The sequence below is a fragment of the Pelodiscus sinensis genome, chromosome 7, assembly GCF_049634645.1.
Source record: "Pelodiscus sinensis isolate JC-2024 chromosome 7, ASM4963464v1, whole genome shotgun sequence".
In the NCBI taxonomy this organism is placed as follows: Eukaryota; Metazoa; Chordata; order Testudines; family Trionychidae; genus Pelodiscus; species Pelodiscus sinensis.
The window spans coordinates 71,886,940-71,914,025 of NC_134717.1; the positions used below are offsets into that span (position 1 = coordinate 71,886,940).

The 27,086-nt window shown below is 44.0% G+C and overlaps 1 protein-coding gene across 8 annotated transcripts in view; it reads left to right on the top strand.

The window, feature by feature from the left end:
- PLCL1 (phospholipase C like 1 (inactive)) overlaps positions 1–27,086 on the top strand; it is a 322,644-nt gene that overhangs the window by 134,720 nt on the left and 160,838 nt on the right. Inside the window, exon 1 of one of the 8 annotated variants that reach the window (XM_025182042.2) lies at positions 22,446–24,171. The exons of the other annotated variants lie outside the window; for them this stretch is intronic. The gene's annotated coding sequence lies outside the window, so the exon portion shown is untranslated. Of the gene's footprint in view, positions 1–22,445; positions 24,172–27,086 lie in introns of those variants that run through there. 8 annotated transcript variants of the gene reach the window in all.

Genomic DNA, 27,086 nt, shown 5'->3' on the forward strand with positions numbered 1-27,086 from the left:
GGAGGGAAATGGAAAGGAGGGGACTGAACCATCAGAGCACGAGGAGAGGAGATGGAGGGGGCTGAGCCCCCAGAGCACCCGGGGTGGAAGCAGAGCTGCCCCTGAGGTGGGATGGGCGGCTCTTTCCCACTGCCCCCCGAGTGCCAGGTGGGCAACAACCTTGCAGTTTTTAGTAGTGGAAACACACTACATTTAAGACCAAAAAGAAAAAAAAAACCCACAAAAACCCCCACCTTTTAAAAAAGACAATTTTTCTAAAAGCACACCAAAAGACTAAAAATAAAGTTTTCAATTAGCAATTTAGAAGGAAGATTGGATGGGTAAGTACAATTCAAGGTAGTTGCTAACTGTTAGCCATCCAATCTTTCTTTTCAATTGCTAGCTGAAAACTTTATTTTTAGTCTTTTGGTGCGCTTTTAGAAAGATTGTCTTTTTTTTAAAAGTTTTTTTATATATATTTTGTTATTCTTGAGTAGATATCTTCTGCTTGAAGCAGTGCTGAGGGGTTACTGAGGAAGCTCTCCCTAGGTAAGGGTGGAGGAGATGATAATGAGGAGAAGGGAGGGTGTGAAGGATAGGAGGGATGTCTGTATGATTTTTGGAAATACTATTTGGACCTCTGTTTGTTTGGTGGTGGTTATGCTGGTTGCTGCATGGGTTCAAAATGTTAATACCTGCAGGAGCTCATCTCACCTCTGCAGGAACCAGACAATAACTTCAGATGAGCCAATCACTGGTACCTAAGAGTACGTCTACACAGCAGGGCTAAAGTCAAATTAAGTGAAGCATGTCAATTGCGTAGCTGAAGTTGAAATAGCTTAACTCAGCTTTTGGTGCTGTCAACACAGCAGGAACTCAAAGGAAGAACACTCTCCCTTCGACTTCCTTTACTCCTCATGAAATGAGGGTTACCATGAGTCAGAGTAAGAATTCCTCCACCTCAACATTATTTTGGCATAAAGGTTTGTAGTGTGGATGCGCATTTTGTTGTTTTGGAATAGTGTCAGTTTTTCCGAAATAACGCTGCTGTATTAACAGACAATGCAGAGAGAACAACTGCTTTGAAACCTGTCACTGATTCCCTTCCCTGCCCTCATGGAGAGCATAAACAAGTTTAATCAGGTTCAGGAGGCCAGGGGCAGACACAGGAACTTGGAAAGGAATTAAAAAAAAGAAAAAAGAAAAAGAGAAACCTTGGAAGAACAGAAGTACAGTATCTATGGGGGGGCAGGTGGAAGCTGTATGATGGATAGAAAGTTGGCTAAACTGTCAGGCCCAACGGGTAGTGATCAATGGCTCAATGTCTGGTTGGTGGTCGGTTTCTAGCGGAGTGCCCCAAGGATTGGTTCTAGGCTGGTTTTATTCAACATCTTTATTAATGACCTGGATGCGGGGATTGATTGCACCCTCAGCAAGTTTGGAGGGCAGGGATAGGGCCCAGAATGACTTAGACAGATTAGAGGATTGGACCAAAAGAAATCTGATGAGGTTCAACAAGGACAAGTGCAAAGTCCTGCACTTGGGATGGAAAAATCCCAAGCATTGTTACAGGTTGGGGACTGACTGGCTAAGTAGCAGTTTGGCAGAAAAGGACCTGGGGGTTACAGTGGATGAGAAGCTGGATATGAGTCAACGGTGTGCCCTTGTAGCTAAGAAGGTGAATGGAATATTAGGGTGCATTAGGAGGAGCATTGCCAGCAGATCCAGAGAAGTGATTGTTTCCTTTTATTTGGCTTTGGTGTGGCCACATCTGGAGTATTGCGTCCAGTTCTGGGCTCCCCACTACATAAAGGATGTGGATGCAATGGAGAGAGTCCAGCGGAATGATTAGGGGGGCTGGAGCACATGAGCTATGAGGAGAGGCTGAGGCTATATCTATACTGCATCTTTCCACAAAAGCTTATGAACATGAAACACGGAGTAGAATATCGCCCCACTTCATTTGCATAATTAATTAGGGGCCGTTTTTGCACAAGAGGCTTTTGCGCAAAATGGAGCTGTGTAGACAGCTCCTTTTTGCGCAAAACCCCCGTCTTGCACAAGAGCCGTTCTTCCTCATTTTTTCAGGAAGTGGGGTAACTCAGGGAAAGCAGGGCCTGCCTGAGCCTTGAGTGAAAACTTTCCACTGTCTGAAGAGAAACCAGAGTAGACCGTCATTAACACAAAACAGGCTGTGTATAATTGTTTTATTTATTGTTTTAGCCCTTTTCCCTGAATGTTGGCTGATATGGATAAATAAATAATATTTCGTTTTGAAGAAGCTGTACTAATTCATTGCATTTACCTACTGGTCATATTTCCACAAGGGAAGTCTCTTGCATGTGCTAAGTACAGTCGGACATGCTGAGGAATCACAGATAGTGCAGAACAGTCCCAGCCAAGGGATGGCGCAGAACATTCTCTCCCTTTTCCATTTCCCCTGCCCTCCAGTGCCTTAGCCAAAATAAAATACGATAAAATGACCCACTGACTATCAAATATGTGAGCAAAAGGAAAAAAACAACCTGCCCAACCAGAGAAGCAAAAACAACTGACCAATCAGACTAGCTGAAAAATTAATGAAAATCTCCAGCTGAGTGGCACTGTGGTCCAGTGTCCTCCCAAGACTTGGTGCTGAGGGCGACCACCCTGCACAGCTGCACATAGAACTGGCTGCGAGGCACTGAACGGGGGTGGGCACCTTGCATGTGAGTGTGAGGAAAGGTGGAGCTGAGGGGAATCAAAGGGTGCAGGGCCTGTCACTTGGTAGGAGTGCACACGAGAGCCTGAAGAGGGACCAGCGATGCAGTTAACCTTGTAACAACAGCAGTGGGCCATTCTGGAGAGCCTCCTTTTTCCTCTAGAGGATGTTAGGTGATAGGCAAAAAATATAACATAAGATACTAATCTTCTCCTTCAGATATTGGAAGAGCTATGAATACTCTTCTAACATCTGTGATGCTAGATTTTTACCAGGCCAGTACCTTGCCTGTTCACAGGAACAGGGCAGTCAGGCAGAGTGGGTGAAGTGGTGCATTTGTGCACTGCTCACACATGCCTACAGTACAAAGCTGTTGTGTCTAATTTTAAGCTTTTCAGCCTTCTTTTAATAGGACACGTATCATGGGTGTGAACTCCTGAAAGTCAAGAAATATGTAAAGTTTTTGGATATCGCTTCATCCCATGGGCACACAGATTCAATATGTCTGGTGTAAATACCTTGTCTTAACTTTTAACAACTCTAAGTATGTTTAAATGGGAAGGAAAAAGTTAACACCCATCTTTGGACTTGGATTTTTTTTCCTTCATACGTTCATCCCCAGGTACATGCATATTGTAGTGAGTGAGGAATATATTTAAAGGTATCTTCAGCAATATGTCACCAAACAGTTCTACCCAGACAGTTACAAAATATGGGCTATTTATAAAAGGATTAAGATATTGCACCTTTTGCTAATATGTAGGGCTGTCAATTTAATCATAGTTAACTTATGCAATTAACCTGAAATTTTAAAAAATTAATCACAATTAATTGCACTGTTCAACAATAGAATACCGGTTTATGAAATATTTTTTGATGTTTTTCTACATTTCCTAATGTATTGATTTCAGTTACAATACAGAATACAAAGAATGCTGTGCTCACTCTGTATTAATTTATTAAAAACATTTGCACTGTAAAAAACTCACATGAAATAGCACATTTCAATTAATCTCAGACAAGTACTGTAGTGCAATCCCTTTTTGCGTGAAAGTGTAACGTTGATTTTTTTTATATAGGTTCTTTTGTTTACATAACTGTACTCTTAAACAAAACCATGTTAAATGTTAGAGTCAATAAGTCTACTCACTTGTACTTCTTGTTCAGCCAGTCATTAGGACAAATAAGTTTATTTACATTTACAGGAGATAATGCTGCCTGCATCTTATTTACAATATCACCTGAAAGTGAGAACAGGCATTTGTATGGCACTTTTTGTGGGTGCAAAGTATTTTCACGCTAGGTATGCAAAACATTCATATAGCCCTTCATACTTTGGCCACCATTCCAGAGGACAAACTTCAATGCCGATGATGCTTGCTAAAAATGTGTTACTAAACTCCTCTGGGGATAATTATGCCTCCTGATCTGTTTTACCTCTATTCTGCCATATATTTAATGTTATAGTGGTATTGAATGATGACGTACCACATTTTAAGAACACTTTCATAGCAGATTTGACAATACACAGAGATATCTAGAATAGCTACAGCACTGAACCCAAGGTTTATGACTCTGAAATGGCATTCAGTATCTGCAAGGGATGAGGTGGGGCACATTCTTTCAGTAGTCTTAAAAGAGCAGCACTCTGCTGTGGAAACTACAGAAACAGAACCACCAGAAAAGAAAATCAACTTTCTGCTGGTGTCATCTGACTCAGCTGGTGAAAATGAACATACTTCAAAACAGTTTGTGACCTGTATGTCAGTCGAGCCATACTTTTTAAATCAATGTTGTTAAAAATGTCCATTATAGCACAGTAGATCCCTTACGAAGCGCAGTATTTTTGTTTAAACAAATCTGCCAGGTAACTTTTGTTCTAAAATCTAATTTTCTTTTTTAAAAATTTATTTTTTATTTAAATCAATGTAATTTACATATATATTTAGAGCATTTGAGAGGCAGTCTTTTAAGAATGAACCAGACCTTGAAATGTTGACCTGATTCTACAAACATGCTAAGGTATGTTTCATTTTCCTTGTACAGTATTCATATTCCCTTTGATTTCAATGAGCCTGGGTGAGAATACACTGAGGAATATCTGTAAGTGTTTGTAGGGTTGGAGTCTTGAGGCACAGTCTCAGATTTATTTTTAAGCGCCTTTCTGGAGCATTTCTTTTAAAAAATGAACATGCTGAAAATGGAAGTCAGCCATTGAAAAGAGAACAATAGTTTCCTTTAGTTCCAGTAATTTGGATTGCTTTGCTGTTAATCTCTAGATTTGATCTGCAGTCTTCTTCAGCTCCTTAGGGCTGTGTGTTAAGTTCTCCCTCTTTTTTATCTACCTAAACTACATTGTTTTAAAGACTGAGTTTGCTACTTTTTAGAGCATGCTTCATGCTGTCAAATGAAACTTACAAACATTTCCCTAGGTATTTGGCAATAGAGACAACTATGACCATAAATAGGTAGAATAGCCATTGTCTGACGTTCTTCGCTGTAGTGTATGTTGTTAAGAGCTGTTTCTAATTGCACTTTACTCCAAAAATGGCATACTCTGTTGAATGAAAAGGCACTCATTATTGTGTTAGTTGCGGGGGGAGGGTAGTGGGAATACTTAGCTATCAGTGGGCTTTTATCTTACACTTCCAGACATGAACATGGGAGATGCAGAAGATGAGGTTGGACGAAGGAGAAAAAAGCGGTTAAGGTTTTCTCCCACCCAACTAGATAGCTATTCCACTTCTGTCTTCTGAGACTACCCTCTCCTCTTTGGTGTGTCAGAAGTTGATGAACAAGCCCTTCAGCTAACAGAGTTTATGTACAAAAGCTTCAGGGGGTAGCCGAGTTACTCTGTAACAGGAAAAACTTAAAAACAAGAAATAGTCTAGTAGCACCTTAAAGACTAACAAAACATGTAGATGGTATCATGAGCTTTTGTGGGCACAACCCATTTCTTCAGATGACTGGAGTGTTGGAAGTCCAGATCCAAGAATAAACGGAAGGGGGACAAGGGGAAGGAAAAAAAATGGAGGGGAGGAAGAAAAAAGAGACAGCGAGTAGATAACCTTCAGAAGGATAGTGGAGTTAGTCTGTAACAGGGAAGACTTAAAAAACAACAAATAGTCTAGTAGCACCTTCAAGTTATAAGAGGCTGCTAAGAGCCATTAGTTTATGTAATCATTAGACTATAAAACCTATGGGTGCCAGCGGCTGTGGAGACTAGAATATTCATGTTTATTTAAAGTTTATTTCCATTTTGCTAAAAGAACAGTAATATTTGATCTATATAGTAGAGATCTATATACTAGGCAGAGTCTCTTTTGTTACTCTATCATTTAAAGTGTGTCAAGAGATAAGAAGGATTATGTACAAACTGTCACTTTTGCAGCTGCTGCGAAGAGAGGCAGGAAGACACATGGGTGAAATTCACAGCTTTCTAAAAATATGCTAATTCTGGGCACGCAAATTGCATGCCCTCCCTGCAACTTTATTTGTATATTCACAATGCAGCTGGGCACACACATCAATTAGGGGCCTTCAGTTTTTGATAATATACATGTGCAGATTGAGTTGGAGAGCTTTCAGATTTTCAGGTACCCCAAAGATAAGAGGCCAAATGGTGTACAAATTGAAAATTTGTCCTTTATTTATAGAAGAAGAGCGGGAAATAGTGTAAGTGAAGACTATCCAAGAATTAGCAGAGGCTCACTATGAGTTATTCATGTAGTTAAACTGTGTAAACTGTTTCTAGATATTACGTCCAATCTATCGTATGTTGCCTTTATTAATAGATAGCATTTTATACAAACATAGTGTTTTTCATCTGAAGAGCTCAGAGTATTTTACAAGTGTAGATATTAACCTCAGTTTACAGCAAAGAAGTAAGTAAGTAATGCAAAAATCATACAGAAATCCGGGGCAGAACCAGGACTGAATGCCAGATGTCTTCATTCCCATTTCTGTGCTCTCTAATAATTTTGATTATGCTGCTCTCATAAAGGAGACCTGCTGAGAAGCTTAGAGCACACAGGAAAATGTAATCTCCAAATATCCCTGTTCATTTGAAAGGTTTGCCTTTTCTTCAAAACAGCGTAATATCCTAGGTCCCTAACCCAGGGACGTGCCAGGTATGGATAGGGTTACCAGGTAACTTCAGAAAAAATACTGGACACACTTGATTGGGAGGGGACCGGCCAGGAGGGGAGTGGAGCTGGCCCGGGGAGGGGTGTGTGTGTTGGGGACAGTGGGGCTGGCCGGGGGAAATCGGGGGGACCGGCCGGCGGGAAGCAGGGCTGGTTGGGAGGGGTCGGGGGGAGTGGGGCTGGCTGGGGGTGGAGAGGAGGGGAGAGAACTGGCTGGTGGGGAGTGGGACTGACCCAGGCACATGCAGATCCCAGGGCGCTGCCTGTCCCGTGCATGGTCCTGGCGAAGCACTAGCGAGTCCGGCTACGGCTCCACAACGCGCTTGAACAGCGCTCAGGAGCACGGCCAGGACTTCTCCTTCTCCCCACGGCATCACTCCTACGTCAGACGCAACCAGAGGCTCCCAGTGCCGATCGAGCCCCGCCTCCCAACCACTCCCCCCACCCCGCCAGGCTTCCGTCAGGCTCCTAGCCGGAAAACCAGAAAATACCGGACATTGCACATGTCTGGTATTATCTGCATTTTTTTTACAGGACAGAGGGCCCCAAAACCGGACTGTCCAGTTGAATACTGGACACCTGGAAATGCTAGGCATGGAATATTGAGGGGATGATAGGGACGGAGCAGCACTCAGCTGAGATAAACAACTTCTGTGCATCCTGCAAAGATGAGCTATTCGTGGGCTCTCAGAGTAGTTTACCTAGTGAAAATTGTCTGGGTGTCCAAGAACCACTGGGCTAAGTTCAGGTAATGGGAACACAGATTTGACTTCAGGCAGGGGGGCCAACAGCCTCCACAGGCCCCTGGGCAAGGTGAGGGGGGTGCGTCTCTGTGCTCCCAGAAGGGGCGGGGCCAGGGCAGCCAGCTCTCTGTACCGCCCATAGCGTAAGCACATCCTCCAGCCCTTAGAGCTGCTTGGCATGTGCCATGGGATGCTCTGGTGGTGATTTAAAGGCTCGGGTCTGCAGTGGCTGAGAGCCCCAGGCCTCCTTGAATTGCAGGGCCCTCGGGTAGTTGCCCTTCTCGTTCCTCGCACCCCCCTGTTGGCAGGCCTGACTTCGGGCACTTTAACTAAGGCAATACTAGCTAAATTAATGCTCCATTTAGGAAAAACCTCCACTGATCTATTATCAGGGACCTAACCTCCATGAAAGAGAAGCTAGATAATTTCATGGAGGTTAGGTCCATAAAAGGCTATTAGCCAGGGGATAGAAAGGGTGTCCCTGGCCTCTGTTTGTCAGAGGCTGGAGAGGGATGGCAGGAGACAAATCGCTTGATCATTGTCTTCGGTCCACCCTCTCTGGGGCACCTGGTGCTGGCCACTGTCGGCAGACAGGCTACTGGGCTAGATGGACCTTTGGTCTGACCCAGTACGGCTGTTCTTATGTTTTTATGTTCATGCCATATTACATATAAATAGGCTTGGAAAGATTAGGGTTTTAGCAATAAATTTGATTTCAAGTAAACAGATACATTGATGGGGAAAAATCTTACCATGGGTGATTACAAAACTGTCCAGATAGGCAAAGTAAGAAAAATGCTGGTTGGGAACTTATTAGAGGTTGATTTAAGGATATTTACTTTGTATATTTTGAAGTGCAATGTTGATTATTTGTGTTTTTAATGATTACTGATTAGTCAATAAGGGCGCCTCCACCTCTGAAGTGTAGAAACAGCCCCAAGACTGTTGTTACACTTCAAAGGCGAAAGCACTGTGGGGAGCATGGAGTGAGTGGCCCCATGCTTCCAGTCGTGTTTCAAAGTGGCAGCGTCGTGTGGAGGCTGGGGTCTGCTGGGGATTCCTCTGCTGACCTGGGCTCTGTGCAGTACTGATGCTTTGAAATGCTGTGGGGAGCCCTGGGTCAGCTCCATGAGGCATTTCAAAGTGGCAATGCTGCATGGAGCCCAGGATCAGCAGGAATCTCTAGCTTATCCCATGTTTCACGCTGTGCTGCCACTTTGAAACGCCATGTGCAGCCTAGGGACTCCCCAGCTGGCCCTGGGCTGTACGTGGTGTTTCAAAACGGCAGTGCCACATGGAGCCCAGGGTCTGGCCCTGGGCTCCACGCAGCGCTGCCGCTTTGAAGCACTCCCACCTCTTCTCCCCCACTTTGCTGCCTTTTTCTGATAGAGACAGCAGGGGGGGGGGGGGGCGACTAGTCGACTAATGTGTTGACTACCCGATAAGCATTTTCTTATTGGATAGTTGACTAGTCGTTCATATCCCTCACATCAAACTAATTACTCCCCAGCAGTGCATTTTTTGTATAAAAGAAAAAAAAAAAAAAGGTGCCGGTACTCCAGGGGAAAAGTTGTTGAGATGTGACTGGAGGCGCCAGTACTGCGTATTGGGCAGAACCATCACAAAAAAATCACTGCTCCCCAGTGGTTCCTGGGGCTCTAAGTCAAGGTAGCGGAGCCTGCCTCGGACTAATTTTGATGCTTCCCCATAGTGAGAACACACTAGTTCAAATTTGTCAAATCAGTTGTTATTAAGTCGAATTTCGTAATTTTGAAATAGTTTCCTAGTGTAGACATGGCCATGGTAACAAAGAATGATTGTCATTACTGCATGCTATTTGCCACCTGACTATTCCTTTAGGAACAGAGGTATTTATTGTGTGTCATGCGTTGACATCTTGTGCTGGACACAAAGTAATTTGGATGCTAACATACTTCACCATTTTAAATAAAATTCAGCTCTTGCCCTTGAGGCATTTTTTCTTGTAGAAAGTGTGCTCAAGTTTGATAGCACAGTGCTCATGAAGGGGTATGTGAGTGAGAAGTAGAGGGAATAGATTTCCAGAATGAAGATTTCTATTTTCACATTGCTACTGATTTTAGGATTAGATATCCACTGAAAATCTAACCTTGTTCTAGTTCCAGTTTTTACCAAGAGATTACATCATTTCATAATATATCTGACTGCCAAGTGAAACAGTTGAAACCAATGAAATGATTGCATAATGCAGTTGAGACCGTGTTGTAAAATAACCAGAAAATGTGCCAAAATTAGCAGTGTGACTATTGTGACTAATTCTTGGAGAGAGAAACACTGGGGTTTTTTTTCCTTCTTAGGAAAATTAGAAAGGCTTTGAATCACTTAACCAATTATTGGTAATTTTTAAAGAAAATTCTGAGCTAAGTGATGCTTTAGGAACCGTTAGATGCTTTAGAAATAGGTTCTCACTAGGAATCACAATTGAATATGATGGTCCAGATCTTCTGCTGGTATAAATGGATTTAGTTCCATTGAAGTCAGTTTACACAAGTGGAGAATCTGGCTCAGTTCTTAAAAACAAACCTCACTCATATGGGAATGGTTTTGAGTAGGCAGACTATATTTTAACTTCCTTAGCCTTAAGCAGTGTGAAAGTGAGCCACTTAACTTGTTGCTAGAGAATATAATTTCCTTGAAGAATTTAGAGATTCACATTCAACTCAAATGAGATTTGGAAATTGGCGAACATTATAAAAACACAGGCTTTGGGCACTTTTGAGACTACTGTAAGTAGTAAAGAATGGCAGAATATTTATGCACCTGAAGCAAATTTTATGAGAGAGTGAGTTTTTGCTACACTGCTCTATTACTGTGTGTATTTTTATTTTTTGAGCAGACACAAATAATATCTTAAACGAACCTGGGAAAGCTGACTTTCATCTGGGCACTGAATATAGACTATTAAGTCTTGTTTGGAACTACATTCAGTTCTGGCATGAATATGTATAAATAGCATTAAAAGCAACAGGAGTTTCACCTGCTTAGCTTGCTGATTGAATTTGGCCCTCCATGTGCATGAACTGGGAATGAATGAGTGCTGGTTTGGTCCTTTTTCTTAAGAGAACAAGTATAGCCTGTAGTTAATAAAGGTTTAGTTTACCTTTCTGGGTAAAATGACAATACATTGCATAGGTGTATAGGAGATTTGTGCATCTTTACTGGGTTACTGAAAGGATGAGCCAGCCTTCTGTTTCTGGCTTAGCAATTTTGATGCCTTGATTTGATGAACTGTGCTTAGAAGGAAAGAATTACTTTGAGTGGACATACTATTCTATTGGATCAAGTCTCATGGTTCAGATATGCGTGGGTGAGGAGATGTTAATACAGTTTCAAGGGAAGAGATGAAATGGCTTTATTTCTATGGAGATCATAATGTTTCCTGTGATCAACATCAGTGTACACTATGTTCCAGCAATTGCAGTAGTCTTTGTACATTTTTGGAGAAAATGACCACAACAGATGTTGCCATTTAGCTCTGAGAAAAGTATAATGAATAGGACCGTGTTAGAAGTAGAAAAGGGAACAGCGTATTTCCTTTTGGCCCCAGTTAGCATGGAGAAATGTGCTGTGTAGAATTGTAACCTGCACACAGATTTACAGCTAAACATTTAAACATACAATGCATGTAGAAATTCCATCGGCTTGATTTTCTGTGGGTATAAATCAGCATAGCTCCATTCACTGGAGATGTGCACACTTGCATCAGCTGAGAATCTGGTTTGTAATCGTACAGTCAGTTGAACAGGCACATGTGTAAGAAAAACACATTTTCTGGATTAATTTTGATCTGTAAAATGTGTGGCTAGTTTAATATGGAAAATAGTCCACTTCCTCGTAATGTGAACAAGCATTTTGTTTTTAAATTACATTATCACTCACTTCCACTGCTTGAACGAATCTTGGCAAGATGAACCATCCTGGGCTCTGCACTCAGAAACACTGTAAATGGTGCTTGTTTTTTAGTGTAGCCATGACTGCGACGAAAAGAGTTGAGTGGGCTCCCCGTGGTTAACACAAGCCATTATTGGCTCTGAACAGTCTTTCCTGACCCTATTAATCATGAAAGCAAAAACCCAACATAAATAATGTACTAAACAAGTTGCAGACTTGGATGCCCTTAATTAGTATTAAAGGTGCTGAGCATACATGCTGACATTACTGCCAAGGATGTAATTTGTAGTACTTTGAACTTCTCTAATGGATTACTTTACTTTTTAAGAGCACAGTTAACAGTCTGAGAAGGCTTTCTCACTTCAGTACATGAAGGATATTCTTCTTTAATATCATTAAGAGTTGTGTGAACAGTGAGAGGAGAATACACCTTTTCTTGCTCCAAATTTTAACTATATTTTGGAAAAAGATTGCTTAAAGGAAATCCCCCCCCCCAACACATTAATACTCTGCCCTCCAAATTAGTAAAAGGTTGTTACTTTTTCCAATTTTAGGATTAAAATGTAAGGAATCTTTAATGTGAGGTTGAGTGGGACTTAGTAATACTGCTGAGCATTTTCTAGTATAGACTATGCAGGTATTCTAATACTGGCAAAAACTCCCAGTGTAGACAGAGCTTAAAAAGAGTGCTTTGCTGGTATAGTTTATACCAGGGATGTAATAGTGTAGTCGATTATCCGATTAACTGATAAACAAAAGCTTATAGGTTAATGCTATAGACTACACGCATTTCCTGCCCACCCCTTGCCAATAAATTTTTTAGCAGGCTGGCCAGCAGCCTGGCTCAGTCCCGGTTTATACTAGGTTCTGGATCTGCCCCTTCTGCAGTTCTGCATTTAAAGTGTATTAGGAGCTAGGCGGGCAGGCAGCCTGGCTCAGTTCCGGCTCATGCTGGGTCCTGGAGCTAAGACCCCTAATGAATAACAGAAGCAGACCAAAGAGGGAATAATTGAGGGACGATGAATAACAGAAGCAGACCAAAGAGGGAACAGTGAATTCTCTTTCTGGCCCTCCCCATTTGTTCCAGGAGGGAAGTAATTTGCTACCGTTCTGTGCATCAGCCCAGCTTCACTGTCCAGTGTGCTATGGGGGTCAGAGGCAAGGTTTCTGCCCACCTGTATGAGTTGCAACTGTGTGCATGCTGATGTCTTTCTAGACAGTGCTCTTACAGCAAACTAACCCACACCAGGCAATTTGGGGGGCAATCTATGCCCACTTACTCCTCTGCCCAAGTATGTGGGATAAGGGACAATTTTGCCATTAATGATTAATGCCTTATTGAAAAATGTAAAAGACCTTGAGACTCACTATAGAGGTGCCCACTAATGATGCTCAATATAATAGGACACCAGGATAGGAAGAAGATTTTTCACTTTATCTTTTAATCACAACCAAGTATCTCTGTATTCAGCTGTTTCTGAGGAGCAAGTATCAATCATGTATAAAGCCCACCATTTTAAAATAAAAGGTGAAACAGAAATGGTTTATGTACTGAACATGTCAAAGAGCCCCTCCACACTCCCATCCTCAAAACAATAAAAGAGAGAAAAAGATGGTCAGATTGAAAGGGCTTGTTAAATCAACAAGGTATGTCTACACTGTGGAACTATCTCGGGATACTGGATAGCTATTCTGTGTCTATTGAAGCAGCCTGTTATTTCGAAATAGATTTTGAAATGACAGGAGGCTTATTCCGACATCTTGATAACCCTCATTCAGGAGGCTTATTCCGACATCTTGATAACCCTCGTTCCACAGGGTTAAGAGGAATTTCGGAATAGGAAGTTATTTTGAAATTTGGCGCTGTGTAGACAGTGCCAATTTACAAAACAAGCTCTTGTGAACTAGCATTGCAATAAGGTACACAATTTGCATAGTGCAAATTGTATAGCTTATTTTGAGTTAAGGGTGCTGTGTAGATGCACCCTTACAGTGCTGTAGAAAGGCAATTTTTTGGCATTTTGCCCTTCATACAAGAGATGAGGTCTGCAGGAGATCAAAAAGCAATACACAGCCTGAGTTGGTAAAGAATAAATGGTGACAGGCAGACGTGATCTGTCTTTTTTTGGATCTAATTGCAAAATTGGAGGTTCAAGGGTGTGCTTTAGGATGTAACATAACTGGTCTTCAATAAAATGTTTGATCACCTTACAGAATCTAATGGAGTAACTAATGCACAGTTGCTTGGAGCATAAGCACTATGATGAGGGATTAAAAGCGGGCTGAGTAATCATTCAAGGAAAGAGAAAAAAGATAGATAGCAATCTGTAGAACTGGGGGATGCCCAGTGACGTGCCTAAGGGATTAGTGTGAGACCCTGCAGTGGCTTATACAAGTCTGGGCTCAGATTGCAGACAAGAATCGATACAAAGGCTCTCCTTACATAGAATCCTAGGGTTGGAAGAGACCTCAGAAGGTCATTGAGTCCAACCCCCTGTCCAAAGCAGGACCAACCCCAACTAAATCATCCCAGCCAGGGCTTTGTCAAGATGGGACTTAGAAACCTCTAGGGATGGAGATTCCACCACCTCCCTAGGGAACCCATCCCAGTGCTTCACCACCCTCCTAGGGAAATAGTTTTTCCTAATATGCAACCTAGACCTCCCCCACTGCAACTTGAGACCATTGCTCCTCATTCTATCATCTGTCACCACTGAGAACAGCCTCTCTCCATCCTCTTTGGAACCTCTCTTCAGGTATTTGAAGGCTGCTATCAAGTCCTTCTTCACTCTTCTGTTCTGTAGACTAAATAAGCCCAAATCCCTCAGCCTTTCCTGCTAAGTCATGTGCTTCAGACCCCTAATTATTTTCATTGCCCTCCACTAGACTTTCTCCAGTGCATCCATAGATTAGCATAATTTGTTGGGGAAAAGTCAGCATGGTTTCTGTAAAGGGATATCATGCCTTATTAATGTACTAGAGTTCTTTGAGGGGGTCAACAAACAAGGGGGAGAAAGAGGATCTAGTGGATATTGTATACTTAGATTTCCAGAAAGCCTTTGACAAGGTCCCTCACCAAAGGCTCTTAAGTAAATTAAGTTGTCATGGGATGAGAGGGAAAGTCCTCTCATGGATTGATAACCGGTTAAAAGACAGGAAACAAAGGGTAGGAATAAATGGTCAGCTTACGTGGATGGTTGTGGATATATAAATGGATATCTGAAGATTTGTAGGATTCTAGATACAAAATTTGTATCTGCATCCATATCTGCAAAAATGAGCTGCAGCTATCCACATCCACCTCCGCAAATGCGGATACACACAGATATAAAGCAGATAACCACGGATTTGCAGGGCTCTACTCTGCTGAGCTATTCATTGCGTTCTCCAGCCTATGTGTGTGGATGGGGAAAAAAAACAATGGCTGGCTTTGTCCCCTCCAGTGCACCAGCTAGAATAGCTTTACTGGCACAACAGGGGAAATAGGCTGTGCCTGCGCTGGAGAAGACTTGCTGCTGAGTTGTGCCCGTAATCCCCACTGTCTGGAGGAATCAGAGGATGGCAGAAGCAATCTGCCATTAGTAGTACAGCCTGCACAAGGCCACTAGGAAAGCCACTGCTTAGCTCTAGGTAATTCAAACCCCTTGGACTACGTGGGAACTTCGCATGCTTCCTTTTAACATTTTCCTGCTCCCATTGTGATTTGCTTCTATCTAGTGAAGGTTATTTGAACAGACTTTGCCCATCCTTATGTGAAGTTCTGTTATGTTTGTGAAAACAATTAAACAAAGATCCAGAAGGGTGTTGTTTTTTAAACCCATGGAAATCTCTTTTATTAAGTTATCCTTTCCACATAAAAGCCAGAGACGCAGCATATGTATTCTTGGTCTGTGTCTGGGGAGTCGTGAATCTCATATGTAGCATATGTCTTCTGTCATTTTCAACTTTAGATAGCACTTACAGTGTGTATGTGTGTCAGGGTGAGGGGTTAAGGGTTAGAGAAATGAGACTTTGGGGGAAGTTTTTGTGCCTAACTCTCCTTTGATGTTTGGAATATGTCTTTCTAAATGCTTTTTTTAATATAGCCCACAAGGACAGTATAAAAAAGCCAGACTGATTGAATGAATAGGAACTGGTATAACATACTAATAAATGTTTATACATATAATCTGCATTCCCCAAATGGTTCAATATAAACTGAAATGGGGTGAAGAGATTGGATTTGCATGAGGTTTTAATTAAAATTAATGGGTAAGGCTGGATCTAGGATTCAGTTTTGGTTGTGTTGACGCCCTTTTAGAGAGAACAGAAATCGTGCACAACTGAATGTTCTAAGCAAGATTTTGGCTCATTTGGACCTGAACAGGGAAACTAAGCTCTTTTCTGAGTGAATTCAAACTGGAATCTGAAGAGCAAGGGTGGTTTTGGATTCTGGCAATTAAATCCAAATCTTTCACTTTTGAAATCTGCAATGATTCAAATTTGTTTCTAGTTTTTGCCCATTTCTAGTTAATAGCAGAGACAAATTGTATATTACTACATATATATTCAATGTTAACACACTCCCTCATTAGAGAATTGTTAAATGGAAAGGGAATTAACCTTTGGCTTGTAATAACTGATCCCTGGTCATCAGTTACAGAAAAAGCAGCTTGTTTTGCGTGTTCTATTGCTCTGTAATGTTTTTAGTCATTGTGTGAACTTTATTATTAATTGATACATGTGACTGTAGTAAGTCACACCGTGCAGCACAATGTATCATAACTCCCCTGGCTACAGTTTTCATGAGGCCTTTTATCTGGTACTATGTTCCCATAGTTGTTTCCAAAGAAATGTGCTGTAAGAAAACAAAACAAAAAAACCCCAAAATAAAACAGAACTCAGTTCATTATTGTATTTCAGAATTTGCCTTCTGGCAGGGGGAGCTCTGGTAACAAAATAATACATTGGGCCAAATTCTGACCTCAGTTTCATCTGTGAAACCTTACAAAAGTCATGAGTTATATGGGTGTAACTGAATGCAAAATTTGTTCATTTATGTTCAGGACTTTTCAGAATTACTCTGACAGTCTGGGAAGAGGTAGTGGTCTAGAGAAAGTACAATGTACTGTATATTACTTTCTTAGATAATATTTCATAGAGGTAGATTATCTGAGTGATTAGTATCCTGTTTCAGTGGAGTTTTCTGAAAGCACATGAGAATTTAAAATAAGGTGGTCCATTTCAAATTCATCAATATTTTCTGGAAGTCAATGAGTCTTCAAGTATATTTTAGTCTGCACCTATCCCATCATCTTGCTGGAATTCACTGTAAATTGGGTCAGACCTAAAACCCCTCCAAATCCTAGAGGCTGTATTATTTATTGGACCTTTTCAGACTATGGGTCAAGTCTGACTTTAACAAAAGCAGCCGAGAATAATTCTGATCAGATGTCTTGACTAGTCATAAATAAACTGAATGTGATAGTCACAGATTACTTACTAACAGATTAAAGTCTTTATCATGAAAGTGTTGATTATAATCAGTTTATGCTTGCATGGGGCTGTGACGAAGACCAATGGATGAAATTAAAAGGGAAAATCAAGTTCCATTTTTTGAGGGGGTGGGGTGGGGAAATGGAGCTTACTTTTCTTTTAGTCACTGAGAACAATTAGATTTTGGAATTCTCTAAGTAGGGAAGTAGTCACAGATCAATCACTTGGGTCATTTAGAACTAAATAAATACTGGAGAGTGGTGCTGTAGGGAGCAATCCAGCAGTGGTAGTGTGATGAATTTGGATAAACTAATACAGTGATTGCCATTAGAAAGTCAGTGTTTACCATACTAACGTATTACACATAATAGCAACGATGGGCACCCCAGGCTAACGAATCGTTCACAACAGTGTCCTTTCATCAATTTAGTGGGCCACGAGATTGTTGTAACCACTCCCAGAATAAGGTAGTTTTGCTGACTGTGCTTGCATGCCTAGAATTTGCGGGCATGCCAGTTGAACCAGAGCAGCACTTTGATGGGACACAGAGGGAGCACATGGCTCTACAGTCACGTCATGTGCCTTTCCTTTAGGTGTGTATCACTTTAATAATACTGGAGGAAAAACCCTATTTGAACAGAAACCAGAGGAATCTGACAGCCATGCACATGGACAGCTATAAGCAAAATGTCTCATGGGATGCACGCAGAACCCCGATGGGCAAGAGGTTGCCCACCACTGCATTATAATGTCTGCAATAGGATGGTATGATGCAGTGCATCCCCCCCATGAGTCCTGGGAAGGCTAATGAGGGCCAGAAGGGGCCAGCTAACCTGTTGCACTTGGAGGGGAACCAGGGTTGTTAAAGGCCTAATGGCAGATGAAGCCCAACTGGACAAGGAGGTGGGCTAGGCTTAGAGCCTGGAAGTAAGAGCAGGAAGGGGAGTGTAGGGTGGAAGCCTGCAGTCTCTCCCTAGGAACTGAGAGGTGATGTGGAGAAAACCTGATGGGGAGAATAAACCCAGGGATTCTAGCCCTGGAAATCAAAGTAAACCTGGAGAAGTTATGGGATGGAAAGTCTGAGAGAGTTTGGGTAGGAAGAAGTTGAGGGAAACAGAAGCAGGACTGTACTCTTCTTGATTGCTGGGTATAGGGACCCTCATTGGAACCCAAGGTCTGGGTTCCCCTTGCAGCTACTGGGAAAATGGCATAGAGCCTGGAGACATGGAGTGGAGGACTGTCTGAGCTTGTCCTCCCGGGACGAGAAAAGCTTCTCCGGGTCTCCCTGGTCTGCTGGCCCCCCCCAGCAGACCAGGGACACCCGAGCATAGCCGCCCAGGCGGCGGGAGTCCCGCTGCCTGGGCGGCTTTGCTCGTTTGCCCCGGAGCAAAGCTGTCCAGGCTGCGGGACTCCCCCCGCCTGGGCGGCTTTGCTCCTGTCCTCCTGGTCTGCTGGGGGGGTCCAGCAAAGCCACTAGACCCCCCCAGCAGACCAGGGACACCCGAGCAAAGCCGCTGCCTGGGCGGCTTTGCTCCCGGGCAAACGAGCAAAGCCGCCCAGGCGGCGGCTTTGCTCTGTGTCCCTGGTCTGCTGGGGGGGTCCAGCGGCTTTTCTGGACCCCCCCAAAAGACCAGGGGGACAGGAGCAAAGCCGCGGAGCACGCCCGCAGTGGGACAGCCCGGGCGCGCTTGGGCTGTCCCGCTGCGGGCGTGCTCTGCAGCTTTGCTTCTGTCCCCCTGGTCTGCTGGGGGGGGGGGTGCAGCTAGTGCCCCCCCCAGAAGACCAGGCTTTTCTTGCCTACCCCTGGGGTAGAGCAGCTGGGGGCGCTGCTCCGGACCAACCCGGCAGCACCCCAGCTGCTCTGCCCCAGGCGTCCTGATTCAGCCGCTGCTGGTCAGTTTCAGCAGCGGCTGAATCAGGACGCCTGGGGCAGAGCAGCTGGGGTGCTGCTGGGTTGCTCCAGTGGAGCCGAGGAGCCGCGCTACTGGAGCAACCCAGCAGTACCCCAGCTGCTCTGCCCCAGGTGTCCCCAAGTCAGCCACTGCTGAAACTGACCAGCGCTGACTACAGGAAGCCCCAGGCAGAGTTGCTCTGCCCCAGGCTTCCTGGAATCAGCCGCTGATCAGTTTCAGCAGCAGCTGACTTGGGGACGCCTGGGTTTCTTAAGTTGGATCTGTATGTAAGTCAGAATTGGCATCCAGATTCAGCCGCGGTTGAAACTGATCAGTTTCAGCAGCGGCTGACGCCAGTTCCGACTTACATACAGATTCAACTTAAGAACAAACCTACAGTCCCTATCTTGTACGTAACCCGGGGACTGCCTGTACATTAATTAGAGACAGGTTTCAGAGGGATAGCCATGTTAGGCCATGTCTATGCTAGGAAATTATTTCAAAATAGCTAAATTCAACTTAACTCCCGATTTTACAAAATCAAAATAGCATGTCCCCATTATGGGGAAACCTGGAAATTATTAGTTAGTGTGGACGTGCTACTTTGACTTAGAGCCCCAAGAAGCACTGGAGAGTAATTTGCTCAAAATACTCCGGGGAGTAATTATTTCACAATAGCATCATTGGAGTGTCACACTAACTCAATTTTGAAATAACTTTCGAAATTAGCGACATTTCCTGAGAAAAGCAGGACAGCAGATTTCAAAATAAGTTGCCCCTTATTTCGAAATAATGGGCTTGGTAGTGTGGACGCTCTGCTTATGAATTCAACCTAAGTGGGGGTAATTTCAAAATAAATCTCTCGTGTAGACCAGGGCTTAGAGTCCTGTGGCACCTTAGGGGCTACCGGATTTATTAGGACATAAGCTTTTGTGGGTAAAACCCACTTCATCTGATGAACTGGAGAGGCATGTGATGAAATGAGTTTTACACACAAAAAGTTTTATGCCCTAATAAATCTGGTAGTCTCTAAGATCTGGTCTATACTAGGGGATTATTTCAAAATAACAAGCGGAGTGTCCACACCACCAAGCCTGTTATTTTGAAATAATAATTCCTATTTATCATGCGGAATAACGCTTATTTTGAAATTGTTATTATGAAATAGCTTTCGTATGGATGCTCAGCTGCTGCTGCTATTTCAAAATAATTGGCCTCCGGAGGCCTCTCACAGTTGCACTTGTGGCTGCTCTGGTCACACACCTGAGAACTCCAATGTTCTCCTTCTCCTGCAAAGCTGTAGCAGAAGGGAAAGGGCTTGTGGCACCAGGACTGTCCTGCTAGCCCCATGCCATACAGCACCCTTTGTTGAAGCCATGGCTGACCCGAGCACTCCCTCTGCCCCCCCCCCCCGCCCGACCGGCTTCCAGCACTCCCGCAACACTTTCTGATGCCCCTGGCCATACACAGGCCAGTCAAACACTCAAAATAACCAACTTTGCAAGCAATAAAAGTAGTAACAACCTACCATGTACGTGTTGGGTCAGGAGATATATGAGAGTGAGAGAGATTTGCATTGCCAAGCTACCTTTATCCTCTTCTCTCCGTGTGGAGATAGGGTACAGAAGTGGGGGGGAGGAGGCATCAGCGTTCCCCCCCCCCCGCCTTCTCCCTCCCACACCTTGCACAGCAAGCAGGAGGCTCCCAAAGGGCAGCTCCAAGGCAGAGGGCAGGAGCAGCATGACAGTAGGTTGAGAGGCAACTGAAGTGCCAGCACTTGATACTTCCCGGCCAAACTGGTCAGGATCACCAATCAGAGGATCCAAGATCTACTGGTAGATACTGATCTACTGGTTGGTGATCACTGGCCTAAAGGTTGACAGGTCAGTGGACTGGGAAAGTAATTTCTGTGATTCTGTTTGTAATACAATGTTTAAAGATGTGTAGCTCATCCCCAGTTAACCATTCGACCTGGTCATTATCAAGCAATTACTTTTCTGGACACATTTCAGCATAGGATTTGAATGCGGGATTGCCATAGAGCATGGATGTCATCTGGTCAGTTTCTGAGAAACAGTATCTGATCGTTCCATGGAAATGAGGTCAGTGGGAGTTATGCCTGCAAATGGCAGATAGGGTTTGGCTCTGTTCTTTATCCTCAATCATGTAAATGAAGTAAGTGAAAACTTCTCAATTTTCTATATTTCCAAATATATTGAGTTCAGGCACAGCACAGAATTCAAAGTGAACAGTGCTCACTTACATGATTTTATTACAAATATTTGCACTGTAAAAATGATAAGCAAAATCAACAGTATTTTTCAGTTCCCCTCAGAAGTACCATAATGCTCTCTTTTTATAGTGAGAGCACAACTTACAAATGTAGATTTTTTTTGTAGTTACATAACTGCGCTCAAAACAGAAAACGGTGTAAAATTTTAGAGCCTAGAAGTCCACTCAACCTTACTTCTTGTGTAGCCAATTGCTAAGGAAAGAAATGTGTTTACATTTAGGGGAGATAATGCTGTCTGCTTCTTATTTACAATGTCACCTGAAAATGACACTAAACATTTTAATGGCACTTTTGTAACCTGCATTACAAGGTCTTTATGTGTCAGCCTAAACAGTCATATGCCCCTTCATGTTTTGGCCACCATTCCAGTGGACATGCTTCCATGTTGATGAGGTGACACTCATTTTAAAAAATGTGTTAATTACATTTGTGACTGAAGTCGTTGGGGGAGAATTGTATGTCTCCTGCTCTGTATTTTAATCTGTATTCTTCCATCTATTTCATGTTATAGCAGTCTTGGATGATGACCTATCATGTTGTTTATTTTAAGAAAACTTTCACTGCCGATTTGACAAAACACAAAAAAGGTACCAATGTGAAATTTTTAAAGATCGCTATAGCACTCAACCCAAGGTTTATAAATCTGAAGTGCCTTCTAAATCTGAGACAGGATGGGGTGAGGAGTATGCTTTCAGACATCTTTTAAAAAAAGGAACACCTGAACTGCCAAAAAAAAAAAAAATCAACCATTTGCTGGTGGCATCTGACCAAAAATGAACATGCGTGGGTCTTCTCTGCTTTACGTAGCGATCAAACAACTCCATCATCAGCATGGATGCATGTTCTCTGGAATGGTGGTTGAAGCACAAGTAGACCTATGACTCTGAATATCTTGCAACTCTATAACAATGCCATGCAATCTCCTGTTCTCAGTTTCAGGTGATGTTGTAAATAAAAAGCAGGCAGTATTATCTCCTGCAAATGTGAACAAACCTGTTGTCTGATTGACTGGCTGAACAAGAAGTAGGACTAAGGGGACTTGTAGGCTCTCAAGTTTTATATTATTTTATTTTTTAATTCAATTATTTTTGTACCTAATTCTATATTTGTAAGTTCAACTTTCATGATAAAGAGATTGAACTATAGTACTTGTAAATTGTAACTGAAATCAATATACATGAAAATGTGGAAAACATCCAAAAATATTTATATAAAAAGGTATTCTGTTGTTAACAGTGTAATTAGTTGTGATTGAAGTTTTAAATTGTTTGATATTCCTAAATAAAAATTTGATAAGGTAAGGAAATGGTTAAGATGGTTAAAAATAGTACTTTTCTTCTACATAGTAAAGTTTTAAAGCTCTGGTAAGTCAGCTGTAAATATGAAAGCACAACCATAACATTTTGTTCTGAGAAACGGACATTTCAGAGTTACAAACAATCTCCATTACAAAGGTGTTTGTAACTCTGAGGTTGGGGTGTACTGAAAAAGTGGAGAACTCAATGGTCTGTGACATTTGCCCTAGTTATAACCCAGTTTCAGCAAGTACTTAAGCATGTGCATTTTAAACACATGGGATTACAGATTTACAGTCTGATGTGTGTTTAGTTTGCTGGACTGAAGCCTGTGTCGGGAATTGCACTTTTAGAGGATGCTGTTACTTGGGATTAGAAAATCCCAATGGACTGATTCAAGTTTCTTATCTTTATGATTTATGCTGCATCTAAGTTTCACTTGCAGGGTGTTGAAATATTTTACTCAAATTGTATATCAAAGAGTTAGCATCTTTGTAGATTTAATCCAGCTGCCCTTCTGTAATGGGCCTATGAGAAACATTGTGCCTTTTTTTTCTCCCTGTGAATGGAAATCCCCATTCCAGTCCAATATTATGATACGCTGTAGATCTTGGTACTTGAAGAAAACTGATCTCTTGCTTTCAAAACAGAGGAGGATTGTCTGTGCAATCTTTTCCAAACAAGTTTCTTCGTCATGTTGCCCGATAACGTTGACAGACAGCGCTCATCCTTTAGAAACAGTTGTTTCAGTTGTCACAAAGTTCCTATTTAAACTCGGTGGGTCCTGCGCTTTCAAGCAGATTTGCTTGTCTCAGAGGCTCACAGCAGCCCCTCAGTTTTAGGCACCACACCTAGGGCTTTAGTTTGCTGATTGTTGAGCTCTTTTCATCACTGGCCAGAAGATGATATATGGGGAGAATAAACTCCACAGGCTCTGCCCCAAGTGGAAATGGGAAGGTAGGTGTTGGGGGGGACCCGGGCCCACCCTCTACCCTGCGTTCCAGCCCAGGGCCCTGGAAATGAGTTCCAGCCTATGTGAGTCCCCAACATCTGCTATAAGACAGCTCCAAGGCCCCTGAGCTACTTCCTCACACCTTTCCCAGCACCTTCCTTCTCTTCACTTCATCCCCCTAGTGTCCACTTGCTGCCTGTTTTCCTCCTTCTCCCAGCAGCACTTCCCTTCATCCTCTCAGCTGCATCCTCCACCAAACTGCAGGCAACCTCCTTTCATAGGGGTCTCAACTGGTTTCCCTAATTAACCCCGGGGGTCCTAATCAGCCCAGGCTGGCCTGACTCTAGGCCTGGCTCCAGGTGTTCCACTGCCCCTGATTACCTGTGCGGGTTCTAGACCAGACCCTCCCTGTTACCATGGAAACAGATCTCCTCAGTCTGAGCTCACATCCCTCCCCTCTGCTGCGTGTAGCCTTTGGATCTGACTCCGTCACACACCGTTGAGTTTCCTACTCGGCGCGTTTGCATGGGGGAAATAGTAGCTCTTTGAAATAACTTTAGTAAGGGCCAGATTATGGCCTGGGCTACCCCTGTAAGAGCCCCATGTTCTGTGTGGCCTCCATAGTTCCCGGTAGGCTGAGCGCTTGCACGGCCACGCAGGAAGAATTTAAGACCCGCCCACCTCGTTAGCAGCGTGCCTGCAGCCCGGCACTAATGAGGTAGTTCTTCCATAGTGCTCCTGAAGCTGTATCTGGAAGTGGAAAAAGGTAAGTGGGTGGGCTTGGTGGGGGAGAGTGGAAGCTATTTAAAAAAAAAAAAAAAAAAGCCTCGGCAGCTGGCCAGGCAGCTCTGTGTCCCCTGTCCCCTTCCCTCCCCTCCCCTCTTGCTGGCAGCAGCCACATGTTTTGTTGGGCTGCTTTAAAATAAGGCTCCTCTGTCCCCTTCCCTTTCCCCCCAGTAGGGCTGTGTCCAGACTCAGGGTTTTTTTCGGGAAAAGTAGCCTTTTTCCGAAAAAACTTCCCCTGCGTCCAGACTCAAGCCGCGTTCTTTCGAAATTAAATCGAAAGAACGCGGCTTTTCTTTCGATGGCGGTAAACCTCATTTCACGAGGAAGAACGCCTTCTTTCGAAAGTTCCTCTTTCGAAAGAAGGCGTTCTTCAATGTAAATAGGGCTTCTTCGAAAGAGAGCATCCAGACTCACTGGATGCTTTCTTTCCAAAAAGCAAGCCGCTTTTTCGAAAGTTCAACGTGCAGTCTAGACGCTCTCTTTCGAAAGAGGTTTGCAGTCTAGACATAGCCTAGGGTTGCCAGGTGTCCGGTTTTGAACTGCATAGTCCAGTATTTCAGCTTTCTGTTCAGGAAACAAATTGAGAAAATATAAATGTCCGGTATTTTCTAAATAAGGTGTAATGTCAAGTGTGTCCGGTATTTTTGTTGAAACCATCTGGCAACCCTACCCCCCAGGTAACTCCAGCTGCTTGGCTCCTGTTCAGAGTATCAGGCAGGAAGCACCCATAAGAGAGAGCAATCCAGATCTTAGAGTGACTCTGTGCTAACTTGGTGCTACAGCGCTGAAGCTTGCTGTCCACCCATGTTATTCAGACACCGCTTAAGTGCGGAAATAAAAATAAATGAATAAAATATGCAGAAGGATTTAATTCCTCAGTCTTTCCACAGAGTTGAGTTACACCAGCTTTGAAGAATGAAAGATTTGTGATCAGGGTTCCCTGTAAGGGGCCTGCCTCTGCGAGCATGCACCAAGAATTTCATTCCTCCCACTCCTCAGCAGAGCCATGCAGCTGCAGCTCCAGCTGCTCTGTGGGCTGGGGGCCACAGCCGTGTGGTGGGTGACTGCCCACCCCAGGAACAGCCGGGCAGTCACCATACAGCCTGAATGGCGGCTGCTGGAGTTGGAGCTGCCAGAGCTGGAGCCTAAAAATAGCACCGCAGTCCTGGCTCCAGCCCTGGCACACAGGGCAGCTGTCTGCCATGCTTCCCCACCCGGCAGGTGCAGGTGTCAGAAGGTGAGGGAAGGGGCAGGGGGAGAACTAAGGAGGAGGTGGGGGTGAGGAAAGGAAGGAGCTTGTGCTGAGCTGAGTGGAGGGGGGCAGGGCAGCAGAAGAAAGGGGAAGGCACCACGGGGCATAGGAATGTTCTGTTCTGCAAAAGGTAACTTCTGACAATAGTGAAAATGGTATGCAATACATATTCTGCATTTCCTTCCAGTGTCTCTCAGAAGGGACACTTGTAAATGATGATGATTTGCTGTATTTATTTCTGCTTTCATACAGTCCCCAAGGGTATGTCTACACTACAAAGGTAATTCGAACTAACGGACATTAGTTCGAATTAACTTTAATAGGCGCTACACTAGCGCTCCGCTAGTTCGAATTTAAATCGAATTAGCGGAGCGCTTAGTTCGAACTAGGAAAACCTCATTTTACGAGGAGTAAGCCTAGTTCGAACTAGCTAGTTCAAATTAAGGGGTGTGTAGCCCCTTAATTCGAACTAGTGGGAGGCTAGCCCTCCCCAGGTTTCCCTGGTGGCCACTCTGGCCAACACCAGGGAAACTCGTCTGCCCCCCTCCCGGCCCCGGACCTCTTAAAGGGGCATGGGCTGGCTACGGTGCCCATGCCAGGTGCAAGCCTGCTAGCACCCAGCCAGCAGACCCTGCACCTGGCATGGATCGAGCTACCCACCCGATGCCCCCCAGCCCTCCCCCTCTTCCCGGGACCAGGCTGGCGGCTCCCAGGAGCTTGCCCGGGACCGCAAGAGGCGGGCACCTGCCTGGGCTAGTGCAGACATCGTGGACCTCGTCCACGATCTCCGCACTAGGCACAGGAAAGTGGCCGTCTAGGGCAGGAGAGCTGCCAGCCTGGCCACCCAGGAGCAGGTGTGCAAGAGAATCAAGGGGGTCCACTTAGACCACCGACCCTGAGCTTACAATGGCCGTCCTGGGTCAGACCAAAAGTCCATCTAGCCCAGTAGCCTGTCTGCCGACAGCGACCAACCCTAGGGACCCTGGAGGGGATGGACCGAAGACAGTGACCAAGCCATTTGTCTCGTGCCATCCCTCTCCAGCCTTCCACAAGCCTTGGGCAGGGACACCACTCCTACCCCCGGCTAATACCACTCCATGGACCCAGCCTCCATGACTTGATCTCACTTCCCTTTAAACTCTGTTCTAGTTCTAGCCTTCACAGCCTCCTGCAGCAAGGAGTTCCACAGGTTGACTCTTTGCTTTGTGAAGAAGAACTTTCTGTTACTAGTTTGAAGCCTGCTACCCATTCCTTTCCTTTGGTGTCCTCTAGTCCTTCTATTATGGGAACTAATGAAGAACTTTTCTGTATGCACCCTCTCCACCCAACTCCTGCTTTTAGAGACCTCTATCCTGTCCCCCCTCCGTCTCCTCTTTTCTAAGCTGAAAAGTCCCAGTCTCTTTAGCCTCTCTTCATATGGGACCTGTTCCCAACCCCTGATCATTTTAGTTGCCCTCCCCTCTCCCAGCCTCTCTCTTCCCCTCTCCCACCTACTTTTCGCAGTCTCCCCCAGTTTTGTTCAATAAAGACAGATTCCATTTTGGAAGACACGTTATCTTTATTTTGTACATCAAGAAGAGGGGCTAGGGAAGGGTAAGTGGAAGGAGGTGAGGGAGGAATGGGGCATGAGCCCCCGATGGGGA